Genomic DNA, 22,648 nt, shown 5'->3' with positions numbered 1-22,648 from the left:
ACGGGAACACATGTATAAAGAAAAACTTTGTTTGCTGTTGCACTTGTATGTTTTAAAATGAATGTTTTATGAGTGAAGTATATTGCCATTGCTCTTAGTTCTTTAGAATTTAAGTTTTCTGTTTAAGGTGACAATTTGGTTGGTCGATAACATGTCAAAAAACTTTTTTTCCGTCACATTCTTCTGTTCTGTCAAGGTCATTTTGGATGTTTTAACCTAAGAAACATCACATAGCACCTTTAATGTTAGCTTACTCTACCAAACACATCATAACAATTTGTACATACCAAAGGAAGAATCCATTTTCACACAGGTCTCGTCATTGGATACAAAGTTTGGTTGGTTTTCATCCCATCTTTGAAAATCCACTGGAGTCCCATCCATCCACCTATAGGAAATGGTTGAATTAAAGACCTTGATATTAGTCTATTTTGGGAAGTGTATATTTTGCTTTTAATTTCAAGTCATTAATGCCACAATTGTTCTTTGACCTAAAAAAGCAGCTATCCAGAGCCAAATGAATGAACACTTCATGGCTGAAAATTCAATACAATCAGGTATGATGATTAGCTAAATTCTTTGTTCGGGCTCACCATTTTTTTCTCATAACTTGCCACGACTATAAACATTATAGAATAACCGAATAGAGATATTCATGTTTTTGTAGTATAGTCTTGTTATTCAGCTATCCTAGTTATAAATTAGAAATCACATTTATAATTGGAGTGAATTTTCTTAGCTTGGGCTTACTCTGTGTTTTGATCCAAGTCTATTTTCAATCCAATGTAAAATCCATGATATGCCTTTTGAATCTAGAAGACATAAAGATAGCAAAAATCAGTAAAGGCTACTCATAAACATCAGCATTAGTATTTGCTTGTAATACTACAGCTATGGCTGAACAGCCATGGAGATCTCTCATTGCCAACCCCATTCTCTGTCTCATTGGCTAACCAAAATATGAAGTGCCAATTGTAAATATCTCTTGGTAATATAACACATACAACAATTTACAAATGACAATTACCATTTATCAACAGTATCTATAGCAAAATAATGAATTACCTGTTTCCACAGAAACAATCTTTCTGCCTCACTATCGATTACAGCAAGGTCCCCATGTCCCTTTTTGCAAATTTTTTGAGCATCCTCCATTTGTTCGATTCGGTACTTTTCGATATAATACTGATGACCGTCGAATTCTATCCATCCATCTTCTGTGACATTATAACCTAAAGGCATGAATTAATATTTCTTTTGGAGTTACTGGTAAATGTTACTGCAATATATAATGTATTCTAAGGTATGATTTTACTTGACAGAACAGACAGCATTACTGTACATCACTGAGAATTAAGGTCTATCTGACATGTCCACAATTAAAAATGACATTTAAAAATTAAAACTACATTTCATAGATAAATCAGACACTTGGAAGATACTCACTTGGAATGGTAACATTGGATTCCAAAGGGGTCATCCCTGTGTTACAACAACAAAAAAGATTTGTAGATCACTTGACGGAACACACAAATCATCTTTGGTAGCCTATTTTTTTTTGGTAGAATGCACCACTGTTAAAAAAGATTAAGGCCTCTATCGTGCACCCGGCAAAAAGTGGCGCAAAGCGCGACGCAAAGCTTATTCTTATCTTACACTCAATAAAGTGTTGATATTTCACATGCGATTCTCTTCTATTGAACCTTGTGCCCAGGAGTGTGGTAATTAGCAACATGAGATGTGGTCTGGTGCATGATCCAAAAATCGCTGTATTACACCCTCTAAAAATCATTATACCACTGACCAAGAAAAACCTGCTCTATAGCGAAAGGCGCATATAAAGCACAGCTGAAGATGCACTGTCACGAGATGTAAGCAGCAACTCCTCTGCAGGATAAATATCCTTAGGATTTTTATTCAGTCAATCGTATATTATTGGGGCAAGTGTTGCTTTTTTCAGGTTATTTCTTTTGATTGTAGCCTACCCCCTTGTCAGTCAGTCACATATGGTCACTGGCGATATAGTTTAAACAAATTTCGGGATTTGTCCAGTCCACATTGGGTGTGGTTTAGTTATGAAAGGTGGGCCTTATGTTTCTTAATCAGTCATGGGTGTGTTTTGGGCATAACATCCTTTAAAGCAATGAGAGTGACATCTGTCATTCCCTTTAGCAACAAGCAGCGTGACTTCAAACAGCGCATCAGTATTTTGATGGTCACCTGTGCATTTGAAGGAATCTGCTTGGACGTGAGACCATAAACAGGTATTCCACTAAACCATGCTTTACTGAAACCTAGCAGAGTATATAGCCTACTGACAATAGGTTACTATCGAAAACATGGCCTGAAAAAAGCAACACATCCCCCAATAATGTTCGAACGACTGAATAAAAACCCTAAGGACATTTATCCTGCAGAGGAGTTGCTACATATATCTGTGACAGTGCGTCTTCAGCTGTGCTCCATATGTGCATCTCACCTCTCGCCTAATCACTTTATTATTAATAGAACTATCTGTTTTAGAATTAAAATTATACCACTGCTTGGTTGAATTTCCAATTGTGATGAAAGTCAATTATTTTTCTGATAATTGCACACCTATGAAGTAGCTCCAGTTTTTTTGGTCATAGCCTATCACACTTATCACAATTAATTCACCGAACTGAAGTTTAAAGATAGATAGATAGATAGATAGATAGATAGATAGATAGATAGATAGATAGATAGATAGGCTAGATAGATAGATAGATAGGCTAGATAGATAGATAGATAGATAGATAGATAGATAGATAGATAGATAGATAGATAGATAGATAGATAGCCTACTTTATTGATCCCCAAGGGGAAATTCAAGGAATGAACTGTTAAATGAACTGTCATGTTGCATCAGTGCTATAAAATGGCGATAGCAACATTGTAGCATAGGCCTGAGGTGGCTTTTAGCTCGGTTACATGGCAGGAGGCTAAGTAGGCTCCTGCAATTTTACAAAGCTACGGTTCAACAGAATCCTGGAATATGCCATCTTGACGAGAGAGATGGAACCACTGATCTATAAAGAACCGAAGTTATCAAAACCAAAGCATAAAAGTGTGTGTTTTAATAGCTGAGTACAGTTTTAGGAATATTATACTTAATTTAAATAGGCATCTAAAGAGAAACTTTGTTCTACCTTTTCGTATCTCACAAATGAATTTCAGCTTCCATTCACAAGGAAAGTCATTCCAGGTCATCGATGAAAAATAAACTAGAGCACAATTCTCCATATTGTTTTTATTATTTGGCTCTCCTGACGCCCAGCTTGTGAAAGAGGACTAAAAAGGAAAAAAATGATTAGTTAAACTTAAATTAGGCCTACATATAACTGAAGATTAATAAACTATATATAATTTGCAGAAATAATATAAGTATGAGATTATGCATGCATTATCCAATCATGTGCTATGAAATGAACATGTAGGAAGAAATGTGACTTCATGTGACTTTAACCTGAGACTCCATGCCTTGTACCCAATCAGTCCATGTAGCCTTTACAGTAATGAGCAATGCCAAAATCAATTAAAAGGCATTCAAGCTGCCTGGATGATATTGCACTGACAGTTTATAATAACATGTATGACCTCATGTGTATCTTGACTTACATAGGTAGGTGGTGTGGGATAGAACACCATGTTAAAATAAGGAAAGTCTTCACAGCACTACATTACTAATTATATTGCCAGTAGATGGAGGTGCAAGCAAGTGTAACCTGTGTTGTGTTGATCCATGGGTTCAGCCCTGCTCACGCCCGGACTCGAACCCACAAACAGCAGAACCTCGGATCAAAAGTCGAGCATTCTAGCAATCGAGCTGAAACCCCAGGCTGCTAGCTTCCATGCCAGCGCTAATCTTAAGGTGTCGGGGAGTGAGGTTTACTAACGTTCCACACGCACAGCTACTAGCTGGCATCTGTTACACAAGCTTGAGAATAAAAAGGGATATAACAAAATTTTTGTCTTTTCAACCTTAAAGTTGAAACTTTAGAGACACTTTTATCTACTTTTAGACACTTTTATCCAAAACTACACGCAATGGCTGGCGCAGGATTTGAACAAGGGTCAACTAATTGCCAAATAGATATGTCACTGCTGCTCTGTCATGCACACAATCTATTCGTATTGCTCCTTATTTCTCATAAGGGGAGTTAAGGAGATACAGGTGAGATCCTGAATAAGAACTGGTTTATTTCCTACTGTTGCACGTGCAGAGATGCCTTCACTCGTCAATATAAAAGCAATGTGTGATGGTTAAAGCGCTCCTGGCTTTTAAATGGAATGGGAGAGTGCACTCTCATTTATTTATTAGATGTTACTGCCAAAAACACCTATGATTAATTAAGAAACCTGAGTACAAGCCTTTTGAGCCATGCACTTTAGCATCTGATCATTTATTCACCCGTTAAACTAGCAAAAGTGGAGTTGGACACACCCCAAATTAGCCATACAATCCACAAGATATCTACTTTGTGTGCGCTATGTCCGAATCCACTCGTGCTATTTTAATGGCAGAAAAAAGTTGGGGCACCGGGCACATGGTTCAAAAGGGTCTTAATTCAAAAGGGTCTTAATTGTACACTGCACATACACTTATTCTTAATACTATTATAATGTTACTGTTTCTGCACTACAATGGTGCTGTTACTACACTGCACAGCTGTACATACTGTACATATCTGTCTATATGGTTCATACTAAATATCCATATTCAGTTACCACATTCTGTTACACTGCATATATCTATATTGTTCTTACTACTACTATAATGGCACTGCCACTAAATTGATATCTGTACAAGTTGTTCACATTGTTCATATTACATGGCCATATTTATTCTGCTCTTATAAGTACACTGCACATATTTATATTTAATTTATACTACTCTAAACCACCTTCTGCAAAACAACTGTATACTGTCTACACTGCACTTTATTTCTTGTCCTGTCTATGCACCACCTGTCCATACTTTGTATATCACATTGCACTCTTTTTTTGCTTTTTTTGAACTTCTGGTTAGACACAAACTGCATTTTGTTGTCTCTGTACTCTGTACTCTGCACAATGACAATAAAGTTGAATCTAATCTAATCTAATTATGGGTGTCCTTTAAAGCTTGCACCTTGGCACATTGCTATTATAATGACCGATTTGCCAAGTGAACGCAAATCATGGGGATTTCTTGAAAACAATTTAAAACCAAGATAACTACAGTTAGTATGGTCTCTGATAATCCAAGTGCAGCCCCCCCCCCCCCCCCCCCCCCCCCATTTCTGAACTCACCGAAGACCCATCAGACCATGTGTAGCCAACATTAGGATCTGCAGCGTTGTAACCAATCCATGCATGATGACCATATCTGACGAGTACAGTACAGACAGTAAGTTCCAGGACAGGAAATCATAGCATGTTATTTGCCTAATTAGAGAGAAGTCGTTCTGAACATCATAGGTGTTATTGTAATTAAAGTACACACAAAACATTATTATTAAGATTCTTACTCCTGTTCAGCTTTGAGTTGCTCCAAATGACTGTGAATACTTATCAAATCCCCACCAATAGATCTACAAAACGCCAAAGCTTCAAACCAAGTTCTTTCTTCTTCATAATACAACTTGGAAAAAAAAGAAACACCAGATTGGTTACACCAAGTTGTTACTGAATTTTGCAAATGACAGTGACGGTGCTGAAACCCGTAATTGACAGTGCTGAACCTTGTAACAGAAGTGTCTGACTCCCAGGGGTTTCCATCCCTCTGCACAGCTGGGAGCGGGTGAGGTAGGTGGGGCCGGGGTGGTCACCACTCCCTGGGCCTGGTGCTTGCAGATGTACTTCTCCTTGTTGGAGCAGCTCAGCACATCCCACAGTCCGGCCAAAGTCCCAGTCGTCATGGCCACACAACCCTGCTTTTGGCCTATTTTGACAAAACACTGAAAGTTTAAAATCTTACTTCTTAATGGATTTATTATCTTTATAAATATATACCACATTGTTAATAAAACATACACACCTGGCATACGTGTATTCCAGTGAGTGTAGGGGACATTTTGTGAATTGGACCATTCAAATGTGTAACGGTCTCTTTGGTTAGACAACCCAATCCAGAAGTGCTTCTCTGGTCTGGCTCCCACCAGGCTGATGAGGAAGGCATTCTCTACTCTGAAGGGGAAATATTTAGTGCTGTTTTAGATTTTAAATATATTACAAAGACAATATTCCTATTACCCATAGTAATATTTTCTGGACTATAAGTTACACTTTTTTCGTAGTTTGGCTGGTCCTGCGACTTATAGTCAGGTGTGACTTATATATGAAAATATATATAATTGAACATGTTTTTAAATGTTAAAGGAAAATTCCGGTATTTAGCACTTTGAGTCCCTTTTCTGGTTTGTTTTGGATGAACTAGAGTGGTGGACACCGAAATTTTGACGATTGGTCCTGTCTCGACCTCTCTGACTCGTTTTGAATCGCCTTTGACTACTCAGAGTGGCTGCCAACAGGCATACTGTAGGCTACTCAAACATGTCCTAAAACAACCCTTAATGTTCGTTTTCAAAACAACTCACCAAGTGGTTAGTGGTGTTAGTTGATTTTCTAAAACAAGTAGCGTAGCGAAATACAGTTTCTGTCGTGTTTTATTTGTCATTTTGTAAAATCCCATTGATTTCTGTTGGAAGACTCATTGCACGTTGATATTACTGCCTCACCATCTATGCTTCAGGTTCAAATATTGAGCGGTTGTGAGGTGTCTGAATAAATAGTTTCACAATAGCAAATGAGACGGCTGGAAATCATACATTGCGCCGATATACAGTATTTGCTTTTAATAATCAACGAACACCACTAACCACTCGCTGAGTTGCACAGTTTTGAAAACGAACGTTAAGGGTTGTTTTAGGACATGTTTTTTTTTTTTTTGCCTTTTTATGCCTTTAGGGACCGTTCGTTATTTATAAACGGGGTCACTGGAGGGATTTTGAGTGCTTCAATCAAAAGTAGCATGACCCTCCCCTGCCTGCAAGAAAATTTACAATGACCCTCCAGCAGTCTTTTCATTAAGACATGACCCTCCCCAGCCAATTATCGATACCTTCCGCCTACGCTATAGAGCAGTGTTTCCCAACCTGGGGGGCGCGACCCCCTTGGGGGGGCGCTAGAGAGTCTGGGGGGTGCGCAAAGCTTTATCGTGAAACAGGTGCATTGTAAGATGCAAAATTTTACAACAGTAATAACACAGTAATACATCGTCGCAAAGCTCCAATCAAAGCATAAGCATAGGCCTAATAGCTATGAAAACCTGTCTGCAAAATCCCACAATCATAACCATAACCATAATTTTTATCTTTATCAGCCTCCGTAGATAGAACGTTCGAATACTGACTGAGCTCACAAGTTTACTTGTTCGTGCACAAAGTTAATGTTAGGAAAGAAATGAATGAATACAATTGAAACTATGGCTGACAAACGCAAAAATGACACTGACAGCACAGCTAGTGTGAAAAAGAAAATTAGGAACTACCACGAGAGATATATTATGATGGGGTTTACTCAGGGAACGGACTGCCGACCAGAGTGCGTGATATGCGGTGAAAGGCTAGCTAATGATAGCATGAAACCCAGCAAAATGAAGCGGCACCAGGTGACAAAGCATCCTGAAACGGTTGGGAATGATCAGGGTTTTTTTCTACGGAAAGAACAGCTTCTTAAGGCAAACAAGCCAATGGATATCAGGTCCGCGTTTAATAGGGCTGGCAGTGATATACAGAAGGCTACTGAAGCTTCTTTTGAGTGCTCGCTTTTAATAGCAAAAGCAAAAAAAACCTCACAACATTGGCGAGCAGCTCATCAAACCAGCTTGCATTAAAATAGTTGAGAAACTGTGTGGCCCACAGGTGGCAGAGAAACTAAAAACTGTGCCACTCTCGAATAACACAGTGAAAGACCGAATCGATAAGATGGCAAATAACTGCGAGCAACAGCTGGTAGAAAAGCTTAGAAAGGGGCAGTTTGCCATACAGCTTGATGAAACTACAACTGTAGCAGACGAGGCTGTGCTCATTGTTTATGTGCAATTTATAGAGGGGGAAGATCTGAAGCAGGACATTCTTATGTCTGTCAACCTTAGCACCACTACCAGGGGTGAGGATATTTTTACAGCAGTGGATAATTACTTCTCGTCCCAAAAGCTTCCCTATGAGAATGTAGTTGCATGTTGTTCAGATGGCGCTGCCTCGATGATGGGTAAAAACAAAGGATTTAACAGTCGCTTGAAAGAAAAGGCCCCACACTGCATAATATTTCACTGCATGATACACCGCCAGGCACTGGCCAGCAAAAAACTGTCTGACGACCTCAGTGAAACACTCGCGACTGTAGTTAAAATCATAAATTTCATCAAAGGTCGCTCCACCAGACAGCGTCTGTTTGCAGATTTGTGCGAGGATGAGGCGCATCAAACACTCCTCCTGCACACAGATGTGCGCTGGCTTTCACGGGGCCGAGTGCTGGTGCGTTTTGTGGAATTGGGTGAAAAAGTAGCTGAATTTCTCAAAACTCACAGCCCAGCACTGTCAGAGAAAGTAACTGAATCATTCTGGATTAAAACAGCATACCTAGCCGATATCTTCAGTCTGTACAATGAAACGAACAAGCGTCTCCAAGGCGCGGAGTCTAACATCATACAATGTAAGGAGGCGCTTGACGCATTCGTGCGTAAACTGGAGTATAGGGTCGGGAAGATGGAAAAGGGAGAGCTACAACAGTTCCCACTACTGCTGAAACAATGCAGAAATGATCCTGAAACGATCCCTGTATCTGTCCGTCGTGAGTTTACCAGACACATGAACGCATGGCAAAATGAGATTAAATCACGGTTTGCTGACACAGATGAATACGTATCGAAAGAATCGTGGGTGTTGGATCCCTTTATTGCAAAAGTCGAGGATGTGCAATACCTTAATTGTGAAGATGAGCTCACCGATATCCAGGCCAACACTCTGTCAAAGAAATATTTCCAGGTAGGCCTATACTATTGCATTCAGTATTGTATCACTGTTAGCAATAAGCCTCTGTGCTCGCGCTAATTGGGATGTTGGACATAATTAAGCATAATTCATTTCATTCTTTCTTTAATTCATTCAAGGAACACGGATTTAAAACGTTTTGGATCGTGAAGGCACCCAGCATTGCTCCAAGACTCACACTGCATGCCACAACAAGGATCATACTCCCGTTCAGTACCACGTATCTTTCAGAAACGGCCTTCAGTGCACTTGTCGCCATCAAAACAAAAGCGCGCAACAGACTGGAGGTGCACAACGACTTTAGACTGGCTGTCACTCATATTACACCTGACATTCCAGCCCTGGCTGTGGGTATGCAAGCCCAAGGTTCACATTAATGATTTCATCTTTTTTTTGTTCAATGTTCATTTGTTCATTTTGTTGTTCATTGCTTGGTGAAGATGGAATGATTACTAAGCGGTAGGAAACTTGAGGGAAAAGATTTTAGAACAGAATGATGTTCTTTTTTTTTTTTGAAGCACAGCACAGATTGGATATTTCACATGTTTAATGTCAACTGCTGCTTGCGTGCTGCTACTCTGTGTAAGCTATGAAAATAATTACATTTATTAAATAAAGGCACACAAAATAAAGACGTATGATTTTCCTTTAAACAATTTTTTTTTTGGGGGGGGGGGCGCGAATTCCAACAGAAGTGAATTAGGGGGGCCCTGGAGAAACAAGGTTGGGAACCACTGCTATAGAGCACTATGATAACACATCGACTTCAGCTATCGTTCTAAACTCACCCTCTGCTTTCTGATCTTACACATCACACTTCACCAAGATGGTGGCCATTTCAGTAGATTTACTCACTAACATTGTTGTGGAAACACAATAAGCATGGAAACTAAATGCACACTTCCTGCAACTGCATTAGCCTACTTGAATTAATTTACTCCTCTAGTAAGTATTCACATGAAATAAAACAATAAAACATTGAGACCATTCAACAAAGCACACTGGGTAATAACAAATTCAACACATGAACTTGTTGCTATGGACTCGTCTCTAGGCTTCCTCAGTCATTGTAAAGCTGCCGAAGCTGAACATTATTCAAAACTCAATTTCTCAGACGAGCGTCAACTTGGGAGCAGTGTTGCCAACTTAGCGACTTTGTCGCCATATTTAGCGAGATTTCAGGTCCCCCCAGCGACTTTATTTTTTAAAAGCGACTAGCGACAAATCTAGCGACTTTTTCTGGCGTTCTTGGAGACTTTTGGAGACTCTGTCGTGATTGCATGTACTGTCCCATTTTACTCTTCTGAGTGAGCAGTGAGTTCTGTGCTGTGTGTGATTGCCCCTCCTCCCTCGCTACTGTCTCACCCTCTCTCAGCTGATCGCTCTGCTCAGTGTGTGTGCTGCTGCGAGACAGTGGGCTGGATTCAGGCTGCTCGAAACACTGCAGGCCGTAGGCTATGCAAGCGAGCATCACAGACCGGTCTGCTTATCCTGTCCGTCATCTGCCATTCTCGTTAAATTATTAACGCCTTAACTAACGTGATATCTGATCATTTGCATTCAGTCAGATGAGTGTGGTAAAAACCAAACTTCGTAATCGGATGTCCTTGCAGACTCTTAACTCCATCTTGTACATCCGTTATGGCCTGAAGCTGTCTGGTGAGGCTTGCTATGAACACCAGCTACCTGCTAATGTTTTACAGCTTTTTGGCACTTACTCTTTCAAGGCAGGTCCCTCGGCTGCTGAACCTGCCATAGAGGGTGAAAATGAGGATGACCTACTCTTTGTTTAGTGTGTGTGTGTGTGTGTTGGGAGCAGAGGAGTTCAGGGGGTCGTTTCTAGAAAGCATCGTTTGCTAACTTGCGTCGCAACCTTGGTAGTACGCTCCATCGTTCTTGAATTTGGTGTTTCTAGAAAGGGTAGTTCGAACTCTCAATCGCAAACAAGGACGCAAAGTTTGGTCGTTTGAACTACTGCCCCCAGGCAGTCGCACTTGTGTCGTTCCTTGGTAGTTCCTGTTGGTGTCCGTAGCGCCTAACCAAAAATCACAACCGCCTAACCAAAATTTGCGAAGTGGATGTTTCTCTCGGCACTCAATGATTGATCTATCCTGTAGCTTAATTTTGATTAAGACACTGACTCCCCTACTTGGCTCATTCTTGCTATTTATGTTAATTCAAGTATTGCCTTGCTTTTAGTATTATAATCTTCACAGTCCCTTACATCAGCAGTGATAAATAGTGTAGTGGCTAAAGCAGATGACTTATTATCCCAACGTTGTAGGTTCGATTTTCTTATGATGTGAGATTGTCCTCTTGCTTCTCGCTACCTGCAGGTGAACTAGTATGACATTCAATTGTTTTTGACTGATGTATTGTAGGCCTACCTATGATCGATCTTTCGATGTAGAGTAACTATATACATACATATGTATGGTCAAAACCTATTGTTGTGTCTCGTAGGCCTACTCTTAGTCCGAGATGAAAAGAAGACATAGGACGCGAACTCCGGCCGAGCGCTCAGTGCACTGACGCGCTGCCGTTAAGCCACGAGACAGTTGGTATGCTATGGGATACCCAGACATTTGTCCAGGCTATATATTTTTTCCAACATAGATATTTAACACAAATGATGACTCATATTGGTCTACTTAAATTAACTGTTTTATATGCTTGCAATAGGTTTAGGTTTTGGCTGATGGCAATGACAATGCCAGCATTAATCACTCGGTTTAGATTAGAAAAGTGTCGACATAGGCCGTGACAGAACATTTCTAGGGGGTGGGGTATTATACGTTGCCACTGTTTCCACCAATGATATGTATCGCTGCAATATCAACAACGTTGTTGGAACTACGGTGTTCGAACGTCGGAGGTAGTGAATTGCGACACAGGTTCGATGCTTTCTGGAAACAGGTGTAACAGTGTCGTTGTTTGGTCGCAAGTTGCGTCGTACCATGGTGGTTGAGCAACGTCGTTGCTAACTTTTCTAGAAACGACCCCCTGAATAGTTCATAGTTCATAGGACTAGTTGTAAATCAATACATTTAGAAATGTTCATAAAAGTGGGTTAAAAACCAATAAAAAATAAATAATAATTAAAAAAAACATTACAAAAAACACAAAACCATACAAAAAAAGTAACTCTGCCAGCGTGTCTTTTAATTTACGTCTGCCGGTCCTAGGCCCGGGTAAAGGAGGAGGGTTAAATTCGTCATTACGTCATTTAGCGACTTCTGGCGACTTTTAGGACAGCCTTTAGCTACTTTTCTCACTGAGGAGTTGGCACTGCTTGGGAGCTTGCTACACTCATTCCTTCTCAAATGACTTGAAAAGTACGTTTGCACAATTTCACAAATAATCACAGGGACCGAAAAATACCTAACATGCCAACTTTTTCCGGGTTTAGGCCTATCATTTTAACTTTTCCCCGCTGTCTTGCCGTTTTAATATTTTCCCGTAGAATATCCCATATTACTGTAATACTCTCATAACATTAGTCCTGCATTCTGGCCTGTCTCTGTGTTGTCCTGTTGTTACCCCTTGCCCTTCCAGAGAAACAGATGTATTCAAATAATCGTTTTGCTTGCTTGAATGCACACTCAGAGTGATGTTAATCTACAGTAGGCCTATTTAAGTTAACGACGTGGTTGTCGTGAGAGCACGATTCATTGGCGCTTGCAGTGTTCGGCTGTAGGCTATGTCTACGTGCGCACCTGCCAGGCTAAGAGCCAAAGAAATCCCCCTGTATATTCACTCCAAGTTGGCCTACCATAACTTAGGCTACCAACTCTACACTGTAGACCAGAAACTGGCTATTTATATGACCAATGTATTTGTTCAACTTTATGAAGCAGAATTACGCACTGCTACTTGGAACATTTTTGTTGGCAGGAGAGAGAATGACAGCGATTAACAAATTGCACTTGTTGCTGGTTACCAATAAATAGGGCCTACTATATATTTTTTTGCAAACAACAAAAACAGAAAGGATGGAGACAGCAAAGCTAGAGATGGGCAGGAACAAGGTCAATTGTAAATGCTTGTCAAAACGTTAGGAGCTGGATGTGTGGATGAATGAAGCACAAGTATGCTTTATAAGCATGCACACTGTTTGAAGTTAGGATAGGCTACACGGTAAACTACAAGTAGGGTTGCAAAGGGGTGGAAAATTTCCGGAAACTTTCCGGAAACTTACCATGGGAAGTTAAGCTGGGGAATTTTGGAAATATTCCAAATTGGAACCTTTAATAGAATTAAAGGTAATTGGAATTTACGGGAATGAACTGGGAATTTGGGAATTTGGGGAAACTGTTTCATATACAAACATTAACATTTTGTTTTGTAATAAGCAATATGATTTGTATGTTCGTATTTTTGCTTAGCAAATAATTCCCATGGAAAGTTTCAAACTTTGAAAATTTCCGGAATTTTGCAACCCTAACTACAAGTAAACCAAAGTTAAATTTAGCTTTTTTAGGGCTGGATAAAGTTGACCAAATGGATATAGGCTGTTAGGCGTGAATAAAGTAGGTTGCTCCAACCCTTCCAATGTTAATGGGGACGGATGTTGACATTTTCCGTATTTTGCGTGAGAAACCCGGGAAATCTCACTTATTTTCATTGTTCAATGTTGACAGCGCTATGGAACGAAAGAGAACGTTATATGGCGACAGAAATCAACAATCAAACAAGCCACTTTGATTTTTTGCTGTTTTCATTAATACAAAAGATGGGTGACCCCCCCTCCTAGACAAAAAAATGTTAGGTGACCCTCCCCTCAACAAAGAATAAAAAGACATGACCCTCCCCTATTTTCCTCCGGTGACCCCGTTTATAAATAACGAACGGTCCCTTAATGATAGTGACAGTGGAGAGTGACAGGAAGCGAATGGGAGAGAGAGTAGGGGTGGGATCCGGAAAGGACCACGGGGCGTTAATCGAACCCGGGTCGCCGGCGTACGGTGCAGGTGCCCCAGCCAGTTGCGCCACAGCGGGGGCCGTTTTAGGACATGTTTGAGTTGCCTAAAGTATGCCTGTTGGCAGCCACTCAGAGTAGTCAAAGGCGATTCAAAACGAGTCAGAAAAGTCGAGACAGGACCAATTGTCAAAATTTCGGTGTCCACCACTCTAGTTCATCCAAAACAAACCAGAAAAGGGACTCAAAGTGCTAAATACCGGAATTTTCCTTTAATTCATATTAACTGACATGAACCCTACATGAAACATTTCCGTCTACAGCCGCAAAAGAGCGCTCTAGGCTTGTGGAATGAAATCAAGTCAGACATATTTTCGGTGGGTTTGGGGGTGTCACCCCCGGGAAAAATTTATTAAATATTGTTATGTAAATGCACAAGTTCTGCACACTTTCAGTCAGAGATTAGTGCTTGCACTATGCCTGAAACACGTGTGCATACCTAAATCCTCAAATTATGGCCGGAATTCTATTTATAGCCGGGACTCAGATTAGGACCAATAAAGGCCGGTAAAAATTGTCTACATTGTTTCAATTTAAGTCTTAAAAGAGCTCTTCTTAATATTTTATATTGTTGGTTGGTTTAATACTGTTGCCAATGAAAAGTTGTTGTGCTACACCATGGGTCTCCAACACGTCACTCTCAAGCTACCAGTCGCTTGCCGCCCCCTTCTGAGCTTGCCAGAGGCTGAAGCAGTAGCCTACATTTAAACACAATTGTTGTTGTGAGGCATTCCAACCTACGGATTTTATCAAAACGTAAATCATGCATAATTAAAAAAATAACTCAATTTAGGCTATCATAGACCTATTTGGCTATACGCAATAAGGTTTCCATTATAGTACACCGCATGTTCCATGAATGAATGAAAGCGGATGCCTTGTCTCGCAATAAGCGACACTCTTTCAACTACATGAAACTTAATAGTGAACCATCATACCCCCCAGATTGCAGTGGCAATCAGTCCCAACATTTAGCAATATAATCAAACAGTCCAAACGTAAATTAAATCCCAAATCTAAACGAAATGCATGTCTCACAATAAAACGCGCCACATATGAAATAAAGGCCTGCCTCGAATACAAGCCTGCCCCAAATTTGCGCAGCCTAAGTAAATAAACGATCAAAACGAACAATAATTTGAGGATTTACTGTACGATAGTCTGTCTCCTAAACATTTCTTCATCACCCGTTATCCAGACATGCATGAAAACATTTGAAAACAAAACTCACAGCCATAGGTTATTTTGAGAATGATGATTCTGCATTGTCCTAACCGTTAAAACGAGGCATATTATGAGGCATTGCAACTGTTTACAGAGATACACTGTGCTGTATAAGGTTGGGTGCAAAGATCAATATGCAGACTGTTACGATTGACTGACACACGCACGCACACACATTATCGAAATCATACGCCGGACGCTTTAGGCTATACTCTTTCTACAGGCTATCATAAGACCACACTTGGTGTTGATTGCCTATCATAAGACCACACTTTGTGTTGATTGGCTATCATAAGACCACACTTGGGGTTGATTGGTGTAAACTGGGACATTTTAGTGTCCCGACAGGCGTTTGTCGGGACTCGGAACACGCAACTCAAAATCAGTTAAACCATGACGTCTGGTCACATTCTATGTGAGTTGAATAACTTGCCTTTTCAGATTAAATGTCCATACTGGTTAAGAAAGACATATGAACAGTCTCTAAAATAAGGGTAGTCCTTATTAGCCTATTGCGTCATTGAAGGTTTGCACATTCTTTTTTTCTCTCTCGCTCTCTCGGGGGTAGCCTGCCGAGCATTTGCTCTGCTGCCGTCTTGTGCGTCGACATTGCCCAAAAGTGCGTCCACATGCCCAAAATGCTTGATTGCAATGCATTCTCCACATTTTTAGCTACAGGGCGCCACAGCGCCCCCTCTAGCTAAATTCTCATGTACCACATTAGCATTTTTGTTCAGTTAATCGTTTGTAAATTGGCCGCCTTCTTATCGCCCAGCTCACCTCATTTCACTCCTTCATCCATCTTCAACATTTCCGGTAGAATTCTCATCAATCTTTTTGGCCTCTATGTGTCCAGTTACAAAGTCTCTGTCTGTTCTTGGTCTTGGTTTTTGTGAAATAAATTTTAAATAAATGCGACTTATAGTCCGGTGCGACTTATAGTTTGGAAAATACGGTAGATAGTCTTAAATAGACATTTTAAAATGGATAGTTCCGGTCATTGATTATGATTGGCTGAATCTCGTGTGATGCCATTGTAAAATCCATCATAACCCTACACCTTTAAAATATTTTGTTCTATATTACTGTGCCACTGCAAATTGATACAAAAGTTAAAAGTTCCTGCGTCTCAATGTTGCTTGGCATGGTGGTGGTGTAGCAGTAATGTCTATTACCTAGCCATTTTGTTTTGGATGAAGTGTCCGCTAAATACCAGTCAACTTTAACTTTTCACTTTGACTTAACTTTAGCTGTGATTACCTGTTTGGTATGTCAACCAGGTGAGCTCCACTGTCTTGGCAACTCTTCTTTGCCTCATCAAATGTCTTTGTTGTTGATCCAACAAAGTAGCAGTTGTAGCCATACCTGGTCCATCCCTGGGAGGAAAAAAGATGGCTTATTGATGATTGGATGGATGGTTATGATGAATAGATTGAGGAGCAATCAGTTTCTTTAAATGGAAAGCACACTCACAGCTTTGCAGCCAGTGTTCTCAGTCTCAGATTCAGAGGAAGATTGAGAGTCTCCAGCTCTTTTACAAATGAACCCATTCTTTTCTCCACAACTGGAATCTGCCCACTTTCCATCCTGATGGCACAGAGACAACAGTGACTTTCCAGAAACCTTTAACTCTCCTTACAACTTAAGCCTACTTTAATGTGTTTAGATAGACAGTACATTGTAGGTGGTGGTACGCGGGGGAAAAAGTTTGGGAACCGCTGGTTTAAAGGATGTTACTGTACACCCAAAACACACCCATGACTGATTAAGAAACATAAGAACAACCCTTTTGAACAATAATCACAAAATCACATTGTTAAATTAGTAAATGTGGACTGGACATGCCTTAACTGTGTCTTTGACCAGGCATTACAAATCGCTAAAACAGGGCCCTAAAAACCAAAGAACATTTAAAGGAGAACTCCCGCAATTATTCACACTGTTGGTAGCCTACGAGGGAAAAAAAACTAAATCAGTGCTACCTAGCTTGATGCAGCCAATAGCTAGAGCAACCAGGCATCTTTAAAATCACACCCCTAGTAGATGCAATGATATTCAGCCTAAAGTCGGGAAAGGAGTTCAGTACACAATACTGTAGTTAAGTTGACGAGTGGTCAAAACCATTGTCAGCAACTGTATCTTACTTTGCCCCCCATCAGGACGCAGTCCTCCAGTACAGAGCGGTGGTGAGATGGCTCCTCAGTGTCCCATGTGGTGAACGTGACGGGAGACTGATCGCTCCACTCAAACAGCAGCTGTGTCTTTTGGTCATTCAGACCGATCCACAGCTTATCTGTCTCCACTGCATAGGCCACGAGCAGAAGGCAGGAGAAACATTGATGATTTATTAATCAGAAATTGCATGATGTGTGTTTTAATAAGATGGTCTTTTTTTCAGATTCATTTAATTTCATTCATTCAATTATTCATTCATTCATTCATTCATTCATCTCTTTTAGACTTTGACTAAAGTTTATCAACAAACAATGATCTCATGCATGAACTATAGCTATTGTGTGTGTGTGTGTGTGTGTGTGTGTGCATGTGGAAGCTGTGGTTAGGGTCATTCACATGGTATGGAATTAGCTAATTGATTTTGCCTAGCTGTTAAATCAGTTTTTCAGGCATACTACTGTATGTTAAGTACTGTATACATCTGTTAAGAACACTAAAATCTCATTTCACTCACTGTATCCCAGCTGTGAGAGCACAAAGCTTTGCTCCTCTATGTCATGAATGCTCACTAAATGTCCACCGGCATTCAAACACTGACTGTTAGAATCCTTCCATGTGTTCTTTGTACGATTCAGAAAATAGCAGTGACCTGCATATGGAATCCATGGAGCACTGCAAGAAACAGGTGGCCCTGAGAGACCGAGGGGGGGTTGTCAGGTGATGAGGAACTGAAAGCATTTTATATCAATAAATGAAATGTAATGAATGTGGAACTGTTTACCTGGAGTAACAGCAGGAATCGTGGTTCTTTTCTCGCAAATATATGCATGCTTTTTTGAACACAACTTGTTTTCCCAGGAATTAGTTTCTATGGTGTTCAAGGAGGCACAAGACCATCCCTCAGCAAGGCTTGGCTGGCCTGAAGAAAATGATTGAACACGATTTAACATTTTACAGCATTTAACATTTGTTCTTTACATATACATACATTTCTTCAATCTGAAGCATTCACAGTGTGAGAATCATTAAATCAGCACTGTGAGAATCATTAAATTATGCAGAGAGAAAATAACACAACACACCAACATCCCATCTCAGGTAACGAAATGGAGATCCATCTGTCCATTGCCAGCCGCTCTCAGTGTTCAGTTGGTTTAGCCCAATCCAAAAAATAGTTTGAAATCCACTTGTGATACCTTTGTGTTCAAATTAACTTCAGAATTAGCACGACAGAACTGATTTATCTTACAATAGACATACCTTTCTGTGGCAACTGAGAATAAGGCAGACAAAACAACATGACAAATGTAATCTGAGCTATTTGGTCACCTGATATGAAGGTTTGCTCCTGGGGCTCAGTTATACTCAGCAGGTCTGAGTCCTGCTGCTGGCAGCTCCTCCTGGCTTGGTGCCAAGTGAGGGCGGAGTTTTCGTTGACCTGGTAAAAGACGCCAGTCACTGGATTTTTCTTCCAGTCCTTAGTTGCTGCAGAGTGTAAAGAATATGCTAATTATTATCTTGAATCAGTATAACTGAGGGTATCACAAATCTTGAGGTGATTAGAGTTTTGGTCTATCTGTTTAACTCAAACCAATTGAGATAAGTATATTTTCTGGAATATAAAAGCAACTTACATTTAGTGGGGCAGAAGCCCCAACCATTCGGGTAGTCTCTGTCTGTCAAACAAGTCTGTAGTAGGGTACAGTCTGAGTACCAATTTCCCTCATATTTGAACGGAAAATGGCATGGACTACCATAGGCGTTGCCCCCAATTGTGTACAGCTCTGTTAAAACAATTTAAGGTATTAGTAAAATTCCAACAAAACATAATAACATATATTAGCATAGCACATATTTGTTTTCTTTTTTCAGTAACCATTGCCATACTTTAACTGTTTTATTTCAACACAGTTCCAACTTCCCTTTCAGCAACAATGCTGAATATGATATAAAATAGCAATGCCATACTGAAAACCTGCACTTTACTACCATTAAGCTAAGGGTAACAATTTCAGTGTCTATTTGAAGAGTTTGGTTCCAAAATGCTATATCCACCATATTTAATGAATTTGAAATATATTTTTTTTACATTTTGTTTTCCAAGTAAAAAAAAACTGCAATTTGGTTGATATTACCTGAAATACACAATTAAATAGGCTGACTTTTTAATTTTTTTAAAAACGGGTATGTGTTTTGGAACCAAACTCTTCATTTGTACCTGGGTACTGGTAGTTAGTGTACTGCACTTTTATGATACTGTCTCAAGGTGAGGTGTAATATAATGGAAGTATCCTGACCCAAAGATTTTTCAATTATGACAGATTTTTAGTAACTGTTTGACATCATAACTTGGTCCACTTGTATTTAATGTAGTCACTTATATTCAACATAACCAATAAATTCTACTCAACATACCTTGGTATGGCTGTGAGCAAAGGCCCTCTGCAGTGCCATGTATTAACCACTGACTAGCAGCTCCAATGTCTTGGGTGAGTTTCAGAACTGTGTTTACACCTTGAGATAAGAAAAGATTTGTTCCCTTCAGATTTAACAGTGTGCCATTCTTGCACTCCCACTTTTGGAGATCACTTGTTTCATCACAGATGTACCACTGCAGGCCTGAGCCGTCTGCTTTGCTCCCAGCTCCCAGACATCTGCTCATCTGAACATTAAGGATGCGGTCGTTGGATGTCCAGCGGAACTGTTGACTCAGTTGGTTGGAATCACAGTAGAACAGCTTCAGAGGCTGATAGCCTTTTAGGCATTTGTTTACATTCTTGTCGTACATCAAGAAATTATTTTCTATTGGACAAAAAACAAGGCAGTAGATTGAAAAACAATGCTAATCTGAAAAACAAGTGTTCCATTTAAATATTTTTTTAAGGCAATCCTTAAAGAGATGATAAGCTATAACACTGACTTAATCAGTGATGACCTCAATAACCATCAAACGGTTATTAGAAGCCTAATTAAGAGCTTTAACATTGTTATTAGTACAAGCAGTAGCCTAGTAACAGCGGTGATAGTATGACAATGATGAATTGTAATCAAACTCAAAATAACCATTACAATAATGACAACTTAATTATATTAACATGGTTGACTTTAATTGAATGAGTTTCAGTATGATAAGGTACACACTACAGGCTACATTCTTGCACAGTAGGCATACCTGACTGACTGGAACACAGTGTGACATGAAGTATGACCAAAGCCATTGCCCATGGTGTTGTCCTCATTGTAGCAGACGTCTGCCTGTACAGTACAAGCTCTCTGTGTGTGTGAAGCTAGGCTCTAAAAGCTTGAGCCAAGACTGAAAGTGACACAGTCAAAGGAGCGGGCTATATATGACAAGGGGCAAAATCAATGAGTCAGCTGAACAAATTTCAACATTTTTCAGTGAAGCTGACATGGTCATATACAGTACGCCTCTGATTATAGCCTATTTCCCCCCAGGAATTGTAAACACAATTTTGCACAACCCATTTTTGAATGATTACCATTTGTGACTGCATGTCAGATAGACAGGGGCAGATAGACATTTATTTGTGAATAACCAATAATTATAACATATTTGATTGATATTATTAATTCACTCTTTGATTAATTACTATAATAAAAAATAGGCCTAGGTTGTCAGATCTATATGATACTTGTTGATTTACTTTGATTAATCCAATTAATCATTCAAAATTTCATGTCAACTCTTATGTTGTTTTTGTCTTTCTAACTTTATTTTATTATATTGTCCAGTAGCATTACATGGAAAAGTGCCTTCTGTAAAACTTCTGTGCAGTGACTAATATCTCATGCTTGGTGTCTCTGGCCATTCAACTGGTTGAAGTTATTGTAAAGGTGTCTGCCATCCCATCATCCACTCATGCAGAAGAACCTGCTGCAGAACTGGTCTCCTCACGGGGTCTGGATGGAGGCACCAGTTAGATGATTCTCCAATGGACCTGGAGTCTGTGATACAGTTTACTGGGTTTTCCAGATTTTGACTTCTCTTTTTTGACTTCTCTGTTAATTACACTTCCACCACTCCTCCTCCTACTACCCTTTCCTAGAATATCACCATTGATGTAGACCTTCGAGAAGACATCTACAATTCATAGAAGTGAAGTTCCCAGTCAGAAAAAGCTCTTGCTTGTGGCAGCTTAATCATTTATCCTTAATACAATGATTCACTACAATGTATGAGCTTATGTCCCCGATTTTGCACCCTGGTGCATGGTGTAAAACTCGTTTTATAAGTTTATTTTCTTATTTTGCACATTTATTTTTTAAACAACGTGCCCAGAGGTGTGGCAATTAACAACCTAGGGAGTGGCCTGGCGCATTGTCTAAAAATCGCTATTGTACACCACCTAAAACGCATTACGCCACTGACCAAGAGAAACCGGGTCTTTGGCGAGTTGTTTATGTTATTTTAAGAGCGCATTGTCAACAGTCATATTGGCGGGTGCACAACGCACCATCCTTCTATCATCCATGAACGTGCACCAGCGCACATCCATGCAAAACATTAGAAATTGCACGCTTTCCGCCGTTAAAGGGAATGACAGATGTCATTCTCATCGGTTTAAATGATGTTACGCCCCAAACACACCCATGACTGATTACCTAGGAACACCTTGTTGCACCATGCGCTCTACGTTTGATAACGAAAACACTCCCAATGTGGACTGGACATCCTACTAAATTTGAATAAGCTTTTGACTAGTGACGATGCGCTTTAGACTGTCACGATAGGGCCCTAAAATTGATTTAGGATGAATAAAGCTCTCTTTCACACATTATAGTGTTGCTTATTTGTCAACAAAAAACTTTTAAATAGAGAGAGAGGCAGCACACTCTTTTTCACTATTCATTTACCACTGAAGTTGTATTCTGAGTGTGCACTGCAGATAATTCAAGTAAAGCTTACTCTATAAGGAAATGACCTAGAAGATAGATCACCCCTGTCCCTGCTCAGAATCAGTGAACAGTATACAGTAGGTCTCACCTGTTTGATTTGGCCCCTGGCTGGGGGTAGCTGGTGCTGGTGGGACCTTGGATTCTGAGGCGGTTCTGGTATATGACAGCAGGGTCCTTCGACACACGGCGGTTCTGTTACTGTCATTTTATGCCCAAAAATAAAGTAAAATTCCCTGTTTGACTTTTAGGCCTATTGATGCATTTGATATTCAGCTTGAAATTAAGTATTTCTTATGTT

The 22,648-nt window shown here is 39.9% G+C and overlaps 1 pseudogene; it reads right to left on the bottom strand.

Moving 5' to 3' along the window:
- Window positions 1–20,750, bottom strand: part of LOC143134772 (macrophage mannose receptor 1-like) — a 40,331-nt pseudogene extending 19,581 nt beyond the window's left edge.
- Between the last annotated feature and the right edge of the window lie 1,898 nt (window positions 20,751–22,648).

The sequence above is a fragment of the Alosa pseudoharengus genome, unplaced genomic scaffold (assembly GCF_046254945.1).
Source record: "Alosa pseudoharengus isolate Yale_2024_CS ecotype anadromous, Long Island Sound unplaced genomic scaffold, YU_APseudo_1.1 YU_APseudo_1.1_scf_2, whole genome shotgun sequence".
Classification (NCBI taxonomy): Eukaryota; Metazoa; Chordata; class Actinopteri; order Clupeiformes; family Clupeidae; genus Alosa; species Alosa pseudoharengus.
The sequence above is the reverse complement of the archived record's forward strand: the minus strand, read 5'-3'. Positions and strand labels throughout refer to the sequence as shown.